This window comes from Henckelia pumila, chromosome 3 (assembly GCF_033568475.1).
Source record: "Henckelia pumila isolate YLH828 chromosome 3, ASM3356847v2, whole genome shotgun sequence".
Classification (NCBI taxonomy): Eukaryota; Viridiplantae; Streptophyta; class Magnoliopsida; order Lamiales; family Gesneriaceae; genus Henckelia; species Henckelia pumila.
The window spans coordinates 147533494-147545832 of record NC_133122.1 but is presented as its reverse complement, the minus strand read 5'-3'; positions in this window follow the sequence as shown (position 1 = coordinate 147545832).

Sequence of the window (12339 nt, the reverse complement as noted above, 5' to 3'; positions counted from 1 at the left end):
GGGATATGATTCACCGTCTATCATTAGATATTTGGAACACTTAAAAGGCGATTTGTTTATTCCAAGATTTTCAGATTATCATTTTGATGAAATTAATTTTCCAACACTAGGAGGAACAAATTGTATCCTAAAGAATAACGAAAAATTTGTTGGAATGAAAAAATATTAATTCATTACGATCTTTGAAACAATCAATGTGAGGAAGAAGTTGAAAGAATCATTCACTTTCAACGAATTGCAAATCAATTGCCGATATTTTTGTTAACACAAAAAATGTAACAAAGTCACACATACAATTAGAGAATACTCTAGTAAAGATCGATGTTTCTGTAGGACCATATAATACTTTACTCGCAAATGAGTCTAAAAACGTCAGAAGCACGGTCGATCGATTGGTTCGAAGGATACAGTACCTAGAAAAAGAAAGGTGCAAGAAAAACAAGAACTGAAAACTCCACAAGAAGAAACCGTACATCATACAACAAGAAAAATAAATGAAACGGATGTGGATAACATGGTACATCATACTGTTCTTTTCTCTTAGATCTCCGAGAGTCAACCAACAAATATACGGTTGTGCGAAAAAAAGGTCAACTTGGAGATTGAATTTACATCAGCCAGCTCTGCTGGTTGTGTGTGTGTTCAACAGAAAGTAATCAACACAACAATTTGTTTCTGGATGTTTGGAGACTCAACTGATTCTACCTCACACCCCTTCTTCTGTTTTCAAATTAAAGATATCAATAGAAAACTTTGATACACGGAGGTTTGCAGTACCTCAACTATTACAAATACAATATTTGTACAACTCAACACTTAGCACAATATGATCCTAAAAGATCTGATAGACTTGATGCGTGTGCTGGTGTTCTTCGGCTTTTGCATGATCTTCTATGTAAGCGTTTGAACTCTTCTTCTGTGGATATGAACAACTGAAAGTGTTTAATAGTTTTTTGATAAGTTGTAAGTGATTGTGAGTTCTTGGGAGCCGGATAATTCTTCTATTGGTTGTGGTCTCTTATTTATAAATGCAAGATAACAGTCATCTTTGATTCAAATGCATCTGCAGGGGCGGAGCTAATATTGGCCCAGTGTGGGGTGGGCCAATTTTTTTAGTTAAAAAAAAAATATTTATAGGCCCAAAAGTTTAATTAGCCCACACTCAGAATTTGTTACGCTTTTTTTTTTTTTTTTTTTCCTTTATGCAAATTGCAATCGGTTGATTTTTGTATTTTCTTTTCTCTCGTTTTTTTAATTGGTAGAACGGTAGATTGCAGAAGCCTGCATTCGAAGAGAAATTGTTTGAAGAAAGAAGAGATTAAAGAATAAAGGTTAGGGTTCTATTCGTTGATTTCTTAATGATATTTCCATGCATTAATTAAAAACAATAATTACTAATTAGGTTTAAGAATTAAGATGAAGATAGTTTCCAGAATTTCAGTTATTTTAATATTTATATGTAGTGGATATTAAATGGGGTGGTGCATCATCTAGAAAGTAATTTTCGTTTACATTTATTTATTTATTTATTATTTTATTATATTTTATTTTTCTGGAATGATTTACAAAAGTTAGACCAATAACAGATGTATATCACGTGGAGTAGGCTGTACGTATATTGAATGCACTGATTGATTTATTTAATTGGTTTTAGGATTGATTGATTTATTTAACTGGTTTTTTGTGCTCAACAATATGATATTTCCTAATTTGACAATTGCTACTTTTCTAGAAAATCCATATATCTATAATGCATAGATATTTTAAAAGAAAAGAACCAGAACCAGAACCAGAACCAGATGAACAAAGCATTGGAGATGTTAGGATTGAAGAATTTGATTTTTCACAACTACCGGCAGATCCTGGACTAAGAACTCCAATTTGTTCTTATAATGCTAATATTAGAGATCAAGTTCGAAGGACATATCTGCAAAAAGGTCCATGTCAACCTTCAAGTTATGAATTCCCAAAACGAAAATTTGGATTAAGCCAATTTAGACGGTTTAATCCTTCATGGTTCAAGGAATTTGGTGATTGGTTGGAGTATAGTTGTAACATCCAGTATTTTTAGTACGTAAATTCTCATGCATAATTAGGGATTTTATTTATTTAGAATTTTAGATTACAGGTTAAATAATTATGTGAAATTATTTGTGCATGTTTTAAGTTATTTTTAAGCATTTAACCCATAATTAGTGATTTTCATGATTTATGGGAATTTAGTTATTTTATCGCGTAGACGGGACCGTGGACGGACGAGATGACAACTTTCTACCCAAATTATTTTATGAGTCTTTTAGGAGTCCAAAAATATTATTTTGAGTTTTATTTCCTCAAAATTATCAGTATTTAATTTTATATAATTTTAGGAGTCCATTTTTATCCAAATTTAGCCAAAATATTGACTTTTAATTACCTTTAAAATTCCCTAAAATTAATATTTCGGGATTTTAGCTGTGTTATCAGACTTTTAAATATTTTAGGAGTTTAAAACTTTATATTTAAGGTATAATATTTATATATTAAATTATTAAAATATTTTAAACCTATTATCTACTCAAATTTAAACCTAAACTAAATCCCTATGACCGATTAAAAAACCATCAGCCGCCTCCAACCCCTTTCTTCAACCTTGTTCACGTTTTCTTCAGCAGAAAACACCCATAGCCGACCCAACCAAGCTCCATCTTTGAAGATTTTGGTCCGTTCGTCGTCCCGGAGCCCGTAAACGCATCTATCTTCGTCGATTTAATTATCAAGGCATGTCTATTCTTTCGTTTGAACACCATATAAGCTACTATTCACGCATGATGGTTTTATTCCAGATTTTTTTTTATCATCATGAACTTTTTGATTTATACATGTGGGTAAGGTTTTGATGCATGTTGATGACTCTTTCACTCATGGCTCACGTTTTAATTGCATGGCTCGGTCCAGGGGCTAGGGCTCGGTCAAGAGGTGAGTTAGGGTCCTAGGAAGAGAACCATGGTCGGGCTAAGGGCTGGAGTTGTCCTGGTTCAAGGCTGGGATCGAGATAGGTCATGGGAGTCGGCAGTTTAGGGTTCAGTGGAAGGAGGCTTCGGGTTTGAGGTAGGGGCCATGGCTCGGGCTGAGCCATGGTGGGTTAGGACCGCCCAAACGTGGGCTACGTCTGGGCGGCAGCGCTCCGGCCAGGGGTGGCCGGATCTGGCCGGCAGCAGGCCATGAAAGCCTGCTGCTCACGGCCGAGGGGAAGACGGGTAAGGGGGGGATCGGGTTAGGGTTTCAGTGATGGGTCCGGGTCGGGTTTGATGGTCCGGGTCAAGTTAGTGGATCATGGGTTATGTTAGTTGGGTCCGGGTCCGGGTTAAGTGAGTCGGGCTCGGGTATTTTATTTTTTTTAAGTTTTAAGTTTAATTAAGTGTTAAATGAGCCTAATTAAATCCAAAAATTTAATTGGATTCCATTTAATTAATTGGGTTGAATTTAATTATTATTGGGCTTAAATAAATTTAATTAAGTTAGTCCAATAATTTTTATGGGCCTGGGGGCCCATGGAAGTTATTGGGCCAGTTTTTGGGCTTTTGGGCCCATTGGGCCAGATTAAGTTGTTATTGGGCCAAGTGTGTGTTAATGGGCTTGAATAAATTAATTGGGCTTAGAAATGTATTTTTGGGCTTAAGTTTGTTAATGGGCCAGTCTCAGTGTTAATGGGCCAGAATTTAAGAAAATGGGCTTGAGTGTTAGGGCCAGCAGTTCAGCACAAACCATGAGAAATTGCATGTGTTCTAATTATATATTTAATTATTTTATGCATAAAAGTTATTTTAGTATTTATATGTTAGTATAAAAATTAAATTAAATATATAGGAAGGACACACATTTTTATTTAAGTACATTCATTCATGAAATAATTTTATGGCATGATTTAATGTTTAAGGTTGAGCTAGAAAATAATTTTTATGTTGAAAGTTGAAGTAGTGTGACAATTTAAGGGGGACAAGTCCCCACATGTTAAGAGTAGATTACTACCAATAAGAGGTGATTCGTCACCGCCGCGTACGTTGGTTTTAAGAGATTGATCAGTCGAACCTTTTAAGTTTAAGGTTACACTACGGATATGACCATGCGATGTTAGAAAAAAATGATATGCTCAACAATGTTATGTATGTATTATATGATTATATTTAAGTTCAAGTTTAAGCAAGATTTTAAGTTATGTGTTATGATTTTTAAGCATGCTCATTCATGTATTCGTTATGTATTAGTATTCCAGTGATTTAAATTATTTTAAACCCTTGTTATGTTAGCATGTTGGGCCTCTAGGCTCACTACACTTATATGGTGCAGGTGAGTACATAGAGGAAGATGTAGTTCCTACCGATGGTGAGGATGTATGAGCGGACATGCAGTGATCCCCCGTGACCGTCGGCTGAGTCTTTATGAACATTTTAAGAATTTTTAAACTCCGTTTCTTATTTATTTTTTTTATGTGTTTCCAGTGGTGAATTTTAGTACTATTTTTATTAATTAATTTTTATTGCATGCAAACTTTTAAGGGAATTGTTTGGAAATATTTTATTTAAGTTTGACTCAGGTTATTTAAGTAAAAATGTTGCATTTTATTTATGTTATTTTTAAATCTGTTTATTTTGTGCATATATGTATGGGCATGTATGTACATCTATTTTACTTAGTATTATTTAAAAAAAAAAAATTTTCGCATATATTATTTTAGAATGTTTGGGTCGTTTCAATTGGTATCAGAGCCGCGTTCTTGGAGGGGTCATCACTGCTATACGAGCTCAGAAATCCACGCTACTGGTCTGTAAGTTTTAATTGCTTTTAGTATGATTTAGTCGTATTATGTTTAAGAATTAAGCATTTATGTTAGCAGAAAATTTCTAAGTACTTAGTTATGCATGTCTATTTACGTAAAGAAATATGTGATAGTGCAGAATGCCTCCGAGACCAGTGAACAGGCGTGGAGCCTCCCCACCTCCGCAAAACCCTCTTTTAGCATTGGAGCAAGCTAATGCAAACATGATGGCTGGGATTACTGCTCTGTTGGAGCAGCAGGCGGCGCGTCCGAGACTTTCCCATGATGAGGACGTGGCTGAGAGGTTCCAGAATAAGGGACCGAAGGAGTTCACAGGTGCCACAGATCCACTCGTTGCTGAGGGGTGGATCCGTTCTTTGGAGAGTATCTTTGCCTATATGGGGTTGACTGATGCGGACAAGGTGAGGTGCGCAGTGTACATGCTGAAGGGTGATGCAGACTTATGGTGGGAGAGTGCATCACGAGGAGTGAATCTGACTACTATGCTTTGGGAAGACTTTCGGAGGATGTTTTACTCCAAGTATTTTACTGAGGACGTGCGCAGCCGCATGATCCGAGAGTTCATGAGTCTCCGATAGGGGGACAAGACCGTTGTGGAATACATCCGACAGTTCGAGAGGAGCTGTCACCTTGTGCCATTGATTGTTGACAGTGCACCTGAGAAGATGAGACAGTTTATTGAGGGGCTCAGGGAAGAAATCAAGCATGACGTTTGCATGGCGGACGTCCCCACTTATGAGGCTGCAGTCAGTAGAGCCTTGCGTTCTGAGGAGGGTAGGAGAGAGATTCAGAGGGAGCAGCAGAGTAAGAGGCAGTTTCTGTCTGGGTATCAGCGACCATCTTCGCAGCCTTCTGCGAAGAAGCAGTTTATTGGGCCGTCTAAGGGCCCGAATCAGCAGAAGCCACAGCAGCAGAGACAGCAGCCTAGGGGCGGGGCTCCTAATGCTGGAGGATATCCTACTTGCCCGAAGTGCCAGAAGATGCATCCAGGACTATGTCTTCTAGGAGCGGGCGTCTGTTTTCATTGTAAAGAGTCAGGGCACCAGATGGCCAATTGCCCGAGGAAGAAGAACACTACAGGGAGAGTGTTCGTGATGCAGGCTGAGGAGGCAGACCCAAATACCTCCTTGATCACCGGTATATCTTACCCCTAGTATTTTATAATTTCTTCTTTTGGTTAAGAATTTCGATTTTTCTTTGTGGAATAATTTGTTATTTGGGATTTTTCTATCTGCATGTTAGAATAGGAAGCATGTTTTACTTGTGATTAGAATTAAGGGTTATTAGTGACTCATCTTTGGGGGAAAAGTTTAGTAGTGGTATGAAGTTGTTGGAATTCTTCTGCGTGCAGGGAGAATTCTAGTTGGAGGCAACTCCACGTTTGCGTTGCTAGATTCAGGGGCTACGCATTCGTTTATCTCTCTAGAGTTTATCAGACGGATAGGCATCACACCTGAGATTGCCGACAGTGGTTATGATGTCACTATGCCGTCAGGACAGATTATTTCTACCTCTAGTGTCATTCGAGAGCTGGAGTTGGAGCTACAGGGGCACTCCATTCGCGCAGATGTGGTGGTTTTGCCGTTGAGCGGATTTGATTTGATATTGGGTATGGACTGGTTGACAGTCAATGGAGCTTCGATTAATTTTCGTCGGAGGACAGTGTCAGTGAAACCGCCAGGAGGCGACCCGTTTACTTTTCATGCATCTCAGAGCTGTGATATTCCTCAGGTGATATCTCTTATTCAGGCGAGGAAGCTGTTGAAACGGGGTTGCCGAGGTTTCCTAGCAAGTATTGTCACGGACTCAGAACCAGCTAGTAGATCATTATCAGAGATAGAGGTGGTTCGTGATTTTCCGGACGTCTTTCCGGAGGATGTTGCAGGGATTCCACCAGTGAGAGAAGTGGAGTTCAGTATCGACTTATTGCCAGACACGGTGCCTATCTCAAAGGCACCATACAGACTTGCTCCTACCGAGATGAAAGAGTTGAAGGAGCAGATTCAGGAGTTATTAGAGAAAGGCTTTGTGCGTCCTAGCTTTTCTCCATGGGGAGCTCCAGTGTTATTTGTGAAGAAGAAGGATGGCAGTATGAGACTGTGCATCGATTATCGAGAGCTCAACAGAATCACGGTGAAGAATAAGTACCCACTGCCGAGGATAGAGGACTTATTTGATCAGTTGCAGGGAGCTTCAGTGTTCTCCAAGATCGATCTGCGATCTGGTTATCATCAGCTGCGAGTTAGAGATGCAGACGTGTCCAAAACTGATTTCCGGATACGTTATGGGCATTACGAGTTCTTAGTGATGCCATTTGGGATGACCAATGCTCCAGAGGTTTTCATGGATTTTATGAACCGGGTATTTCAGCCGTATCTTGATCAGTTCATCATAGTCTTCATTGATGATATCTTGATCTACTCTAGGAGCGTTGAGGAGCATAGACAGCATTTACAGACAGCCTTGCAGACTTTGAGGGAGCATCGTTTGTATGCCAAGTTCAGCAAGTGCGAGTTTTGGTTTGAGCAGGTGGCATTTCTTGGCCACATTATTTCGAGAGATGAGATTGCAGTGGATCAGTCGAAGGTTGAGGCAGTGCAGAAATGGGGTATTCCGAGGAATGCTTCGGAGATTCGTAGTTTCTTGGGTTTGGCAAGATATTATAGGAAGTTCATCAAGGGTTTTTCCTCTATTGCAGTACCCTTGACTTCCTTAACCAAGAAGAATGCGAAGTTTATTTGGAGTCCAGACTGTCAGAGGAGCTTCGATCAGCTGAAGGAAGCACTCACTATCGCATCGGTTTTTGCGATGGCAGTACCACACGAGGAGTTAGTGGTGTACACCGACGCATCTAAGCTAGGTTTAGGCACAGTACTTATGCAGTGTGGTAAGGTTATTGATTATGCATCGAGGCAGTTGAAGATTCACGAGCAGAACTACCCGACACATGATTTGGAGTTAGCAGCAGTGGTCTTCGCTTTGAAAATCTGGAGGCACTATCTGTATGGCGAGAAGTGTAAGATTTTCACTGATCACAAGAGCCTCAAGTACTTCTTCACTCAGAAGGAGTTGAACATGAGGCAACGGAGATGGTTGGAGTTGGTTAAGGATTACGACTGTGACATTAGCTACCATCCAGGTAAAGCTAATGTAGTGGCCGATGCTTTGAGTTGAAAGTCGTTAGTGGTATCGTGTTTGACAGTGCAGTTACCACTGCAGAGTGAGATTCAGAGGTTTGATTTGGAGTTTTACTCAAGTGGTCATGCACCGAGCTTGTCAGTGTTGACGGTGCAGCCGATTCTATGGGATCGGATCAGAGAGGGACAGTCTACAGATGAGGAGTTGCAGCGTTGGAGGCAGAGAGATGAGGCCAAGGGTGGTCTTCTGTATACAGTTGTGGATGACATTGTTCAGTACCGTGGTAGGATGTGGGTACCGAACGTCGATCAGTTGAGAGCTGAGATTTTAGCAGAGGCTCATACATCTCCGTACTCCATTCACCCCGGAAGTACGAAGATGTACCGAGATTTACAGCTATTGTATTGGTGGCCCGGGATGAAGAGAGACATCGGGAGAGTTGTGTCAGAGTGCTTGACTTGTCAGCAGGTCAAGACTGAGCATCAGCGTCCAGCAGGACTACTTAGACCTCTTCTTATTTCGGAATGGAAATGGGAGAACATTACAATGGACTTTGTAGTTGGTTTACCGAGGAGTGCCAGAGGTTTCACGGCTATTTGGGTGATCGTGGATAGACTCACCAAGTCAGTACATTTCTTGCCAGTGAGGACTACCTACTCCTTGACACAGTATGCAGAACTTTACATCAAGGATATTGTTAGACTGCATGGCATACCAGTGTCTATCGTATCCGATAGAGATCCGAGATTCACATCCGCATTTTGGAAGAGTCTGCATACAGCATTGGGGACCAGATTACTGTTCATCACAGCTTTTCATCCCCAGACAGATGGTCAGTCTGAGAGGGTGATACAGGTTCTTGAGGATTTACTGAGAGCCTGTGTCATCGATTTTCAGGGCTCATGGGAGACGAGATTGCCGTTAGTGGAGTTTACCTATAACAATAGCTTTCAGGCGTCTATAGGTATGGCTCCTTATGCAGCTTTGTATGGGAGGAGATGCAGATCTCCTCTTCATTGGGATGAGGTTGGAGAGAGAATCCTATTGGGTCTTGAGATAGTGCAGCAGACTGCTGATATTGTGACCCAGATTCGGGATCGCATGAGGACTGCTCAGAGTCGTCAGAAGAGTTATGCAGATACTCGACGATGAGATTTGGTGTTCGCTGTAGGTGATCACGTATTCCTGAAGGTGTCACCTATGAAGGGAGTGCGATTTGGCCGGAGAGGCAAGCTTAACCCTAGATATATAGGGCCATTCGAGATCTTGGAGAGAGTTGGCACGTTGGCCTACCGTTTAGCTCTACCACCAGGGCTAGCGGCAGTGCACAATGTATTTCATGTATCCATGCTTTGGAAATACATCTCGAACCCGTCACATGTGTTGGACTTTGAGCCTCTTTAGTTGACACCGGAGTTAGCATTTGAGGAGAGGCCTATACGAATCTTGGCTAGGGAGGAGCGCAGATTGAGAACGCGGGTTATACCGATGGTCAGAGTCCAGTGGCTGAATCACTCGAAGGAGGAAGCTACTTGGGAGACCGAGGTAGACATGAGGACTCGCTACCCGGAGTTGTTCGGGTAAGTACTTTAATTTCGAGGACGAAATTCAAATTAAAGGGGGGAGTATTGTAACACCCAGTATTTTTAGTACGTAAATTCGCATGCATAATTAGGGATTTTATTTATTTAGAATTTTAGATTACAGGTTAAATAATTATGTGAAATTATTTGTGCATGTTTTAAGTTATTTTTAAGCATTTAACCCATAATTAGTGATTTTCATGATTTATGGGAATTTAGTTATTTTATCGCGAGGACGGGACCGTGGACGGACGAGATGACAACTTTCTACCCAAATTATTTTATGAGTCTTTTAGGAGCCCAAAAATATTATTTTGAGTTTTATTTCCTCAAAATTATCAGTATTTAATTTTATATAATTTTAGGAGTCCATTTTTATCCAAATTTAGCCAAAATATTGACTTTTAATTACCTTTAAAATTCCCTAAAATTAATATTTCGGGATTTTGGCTGTGTTATCAGACTTTTAAATATTTTAGGAGTTTAAAACTTTATATTTAAGGTATAATATTTATATATTAAATTATTGAGATATTTTAAACCTATTATCTACTCAAATTTAAACCTAAACTAAATCCCTATGACCGATTAAAAAACCATCAGCCGCCTCCAACCCCTTTCTTCAACCTTGTTCACGTTTTCTTCAGCAGAAAACACCTATAGCCGATCCAACCAAGCTCCATCTTTGAAGATTTTGGTCCTTTCGTCGTCCCGGAGCCCGTAAACGCATCTATCTTCGTCGATTTAATTATCAAGGCATGTCTATTCTTTCGTTTGAACACCATATAAGCTACTATTCATGCATGATGGTTTTATTCCAGTTTTTTTTTTTTATCATCATGAACTTTTCGATTTATACATGTGGGTAAGGTTTTGATGCATGTTGATGATTCTTTCACTCATGGCTCACGTTTTTAATTGCATGGCTCGGTCCAGGGGCTAGGGCTCGGTCAAGAGGTGAGTTAGGGTCCTAGGAAGAGAACCATGGTCGGGCTAAGGGCTGGAGTTGGCCTGGTTCAAGGCTGGGATCGAGATGGGTCATGGGAGTCGGCAGTTTAGGGTTCAGTGGAAGGAGGCTTCGGGTTTCAGGTAGGGGCCATGGCTCGGGCTGAGCCATGGTGGGTTAGGACTGCCCAGACGTGGGCTACGTCTGGGCGGCGGCGCTCCGGCCAGGGGTGGCCGGAGCTGGCCGACAGCAGGCCATGAAGGCCTGCTGCTCACGGCCGAGGGGAAGACGGGTAAGGGGGTGGAACGGGTTAGGGTTTCAGTGATGGGTCTGGGTCGGGTTTGGTGGTCCGGGTCAAGTCAATGGGTCATGGGTTATGTTAGTTGGGTCCGGGTCTGGGTTAAGTGAGTCGGGCTCGGGTATTTTATTTTTTTAAGTTTTAAGTTTAATTAAGTGTTAAATGGGCCTAATTAAATTCAAAAATTTAATTGGGTTCCATTTAATTAATTGGGTTGAATTTAATTATTATTGGGCTTAAATAAATTTAATTAAGTTAGTCCAATAATTTTTATGGGCCTGGGGGCCCATGGAAGTTATTGGGCCAGTCTTTGGGCTTTTGAGCCCATTAGGCCAGATTAAGTTGTTATTGGGCCAAGTGTGTGTTAATGGGCTTGAATAAATTAATTGGGCTTAGAAATGTATTTTTGGGCTTAAGTTTGTAATGAGCTAGTCTCAGTGTTAATGGGCCAGAATTTAAGAAAATGGATTTGAGTGTTAGGGCCAGCAGTTCAGCACAAACCATAAGAAATTGCATGTGTCCTAATTATATATTTAATTATTTTATGCATGAAAGTTATTTTAGTATTTATATGTTAGTATAAAAATTAAATTAAATATATAGGAAGGACACACCTTTTTATTTAAGTACATGCATTCATGAAATAATTTTATGGCATGATTTAATGTTTAAGGTTGAGCTAGAAAATAATTTTTATGTTGGAAGTTGAAGTAGTGTGACAATTTAAGGGGGACAAGTCCCCACATGTTAAGGGTAGTTTACTACCAGTAAGAGGTGATTCGTCACCGCCGCGTACGTTGGTTTTAAGAGACTGATCAGTCGAACCTTTTAAGTTTAAGGTTACACTACGGATATGACCATGCGATGTTAGAAAAAAATGATATGCTCAACAATGTTATGTATGTATTATATGATTATATTTAAGTTCAAGTTTAAGCAAGATTTTAAGTTATGTGTTATGATTTTTAAGCATGCTCATTCATGTATTCGTTATGTATTAGTATTCCAATGATTTAAATTATTTTAAACCCTTGTTATGTTAGCATGTTGGGCCTCTAGGCTTACTACACTTATATGGTGCAGGTGAGTACATAGAGGAAGATGTAGTTCCTACCGGTGGTGAGGATGTATGAGCGGACATGCAGTGATCCCCCGTGACCGTCGGCTGAGTCTTTATGAACATTTTAAGAATTTTTAAACTCCGTTTCTTATTTATTTCTTTTATGTCTTTCCAGTGGTGAATTTTAGTACTATTTTTATTAATTAATTTTTATTGCATGCAAACTTTTAAGGGGATTGTTTGGCAGTATTTTATTTAAGTTTGACTCAGGTTATTTAAGTAAAAATGTTGCATTTTATTTATGTTATTTTTAAATCTGTTTATTTTTTGCATATATGTATGGGCATGTATGTACATCTATTTTACTTAGTATTATTTTTTAAAAAAAGAAAAAAAAAATTCTTGCATATATTATTTTAGAATGTTTGGGTCGTTTCAATAGTATAGAAAAAGATGCAGCGTATTGTTTGTATTGTTATCTCTTCAAGACAACAA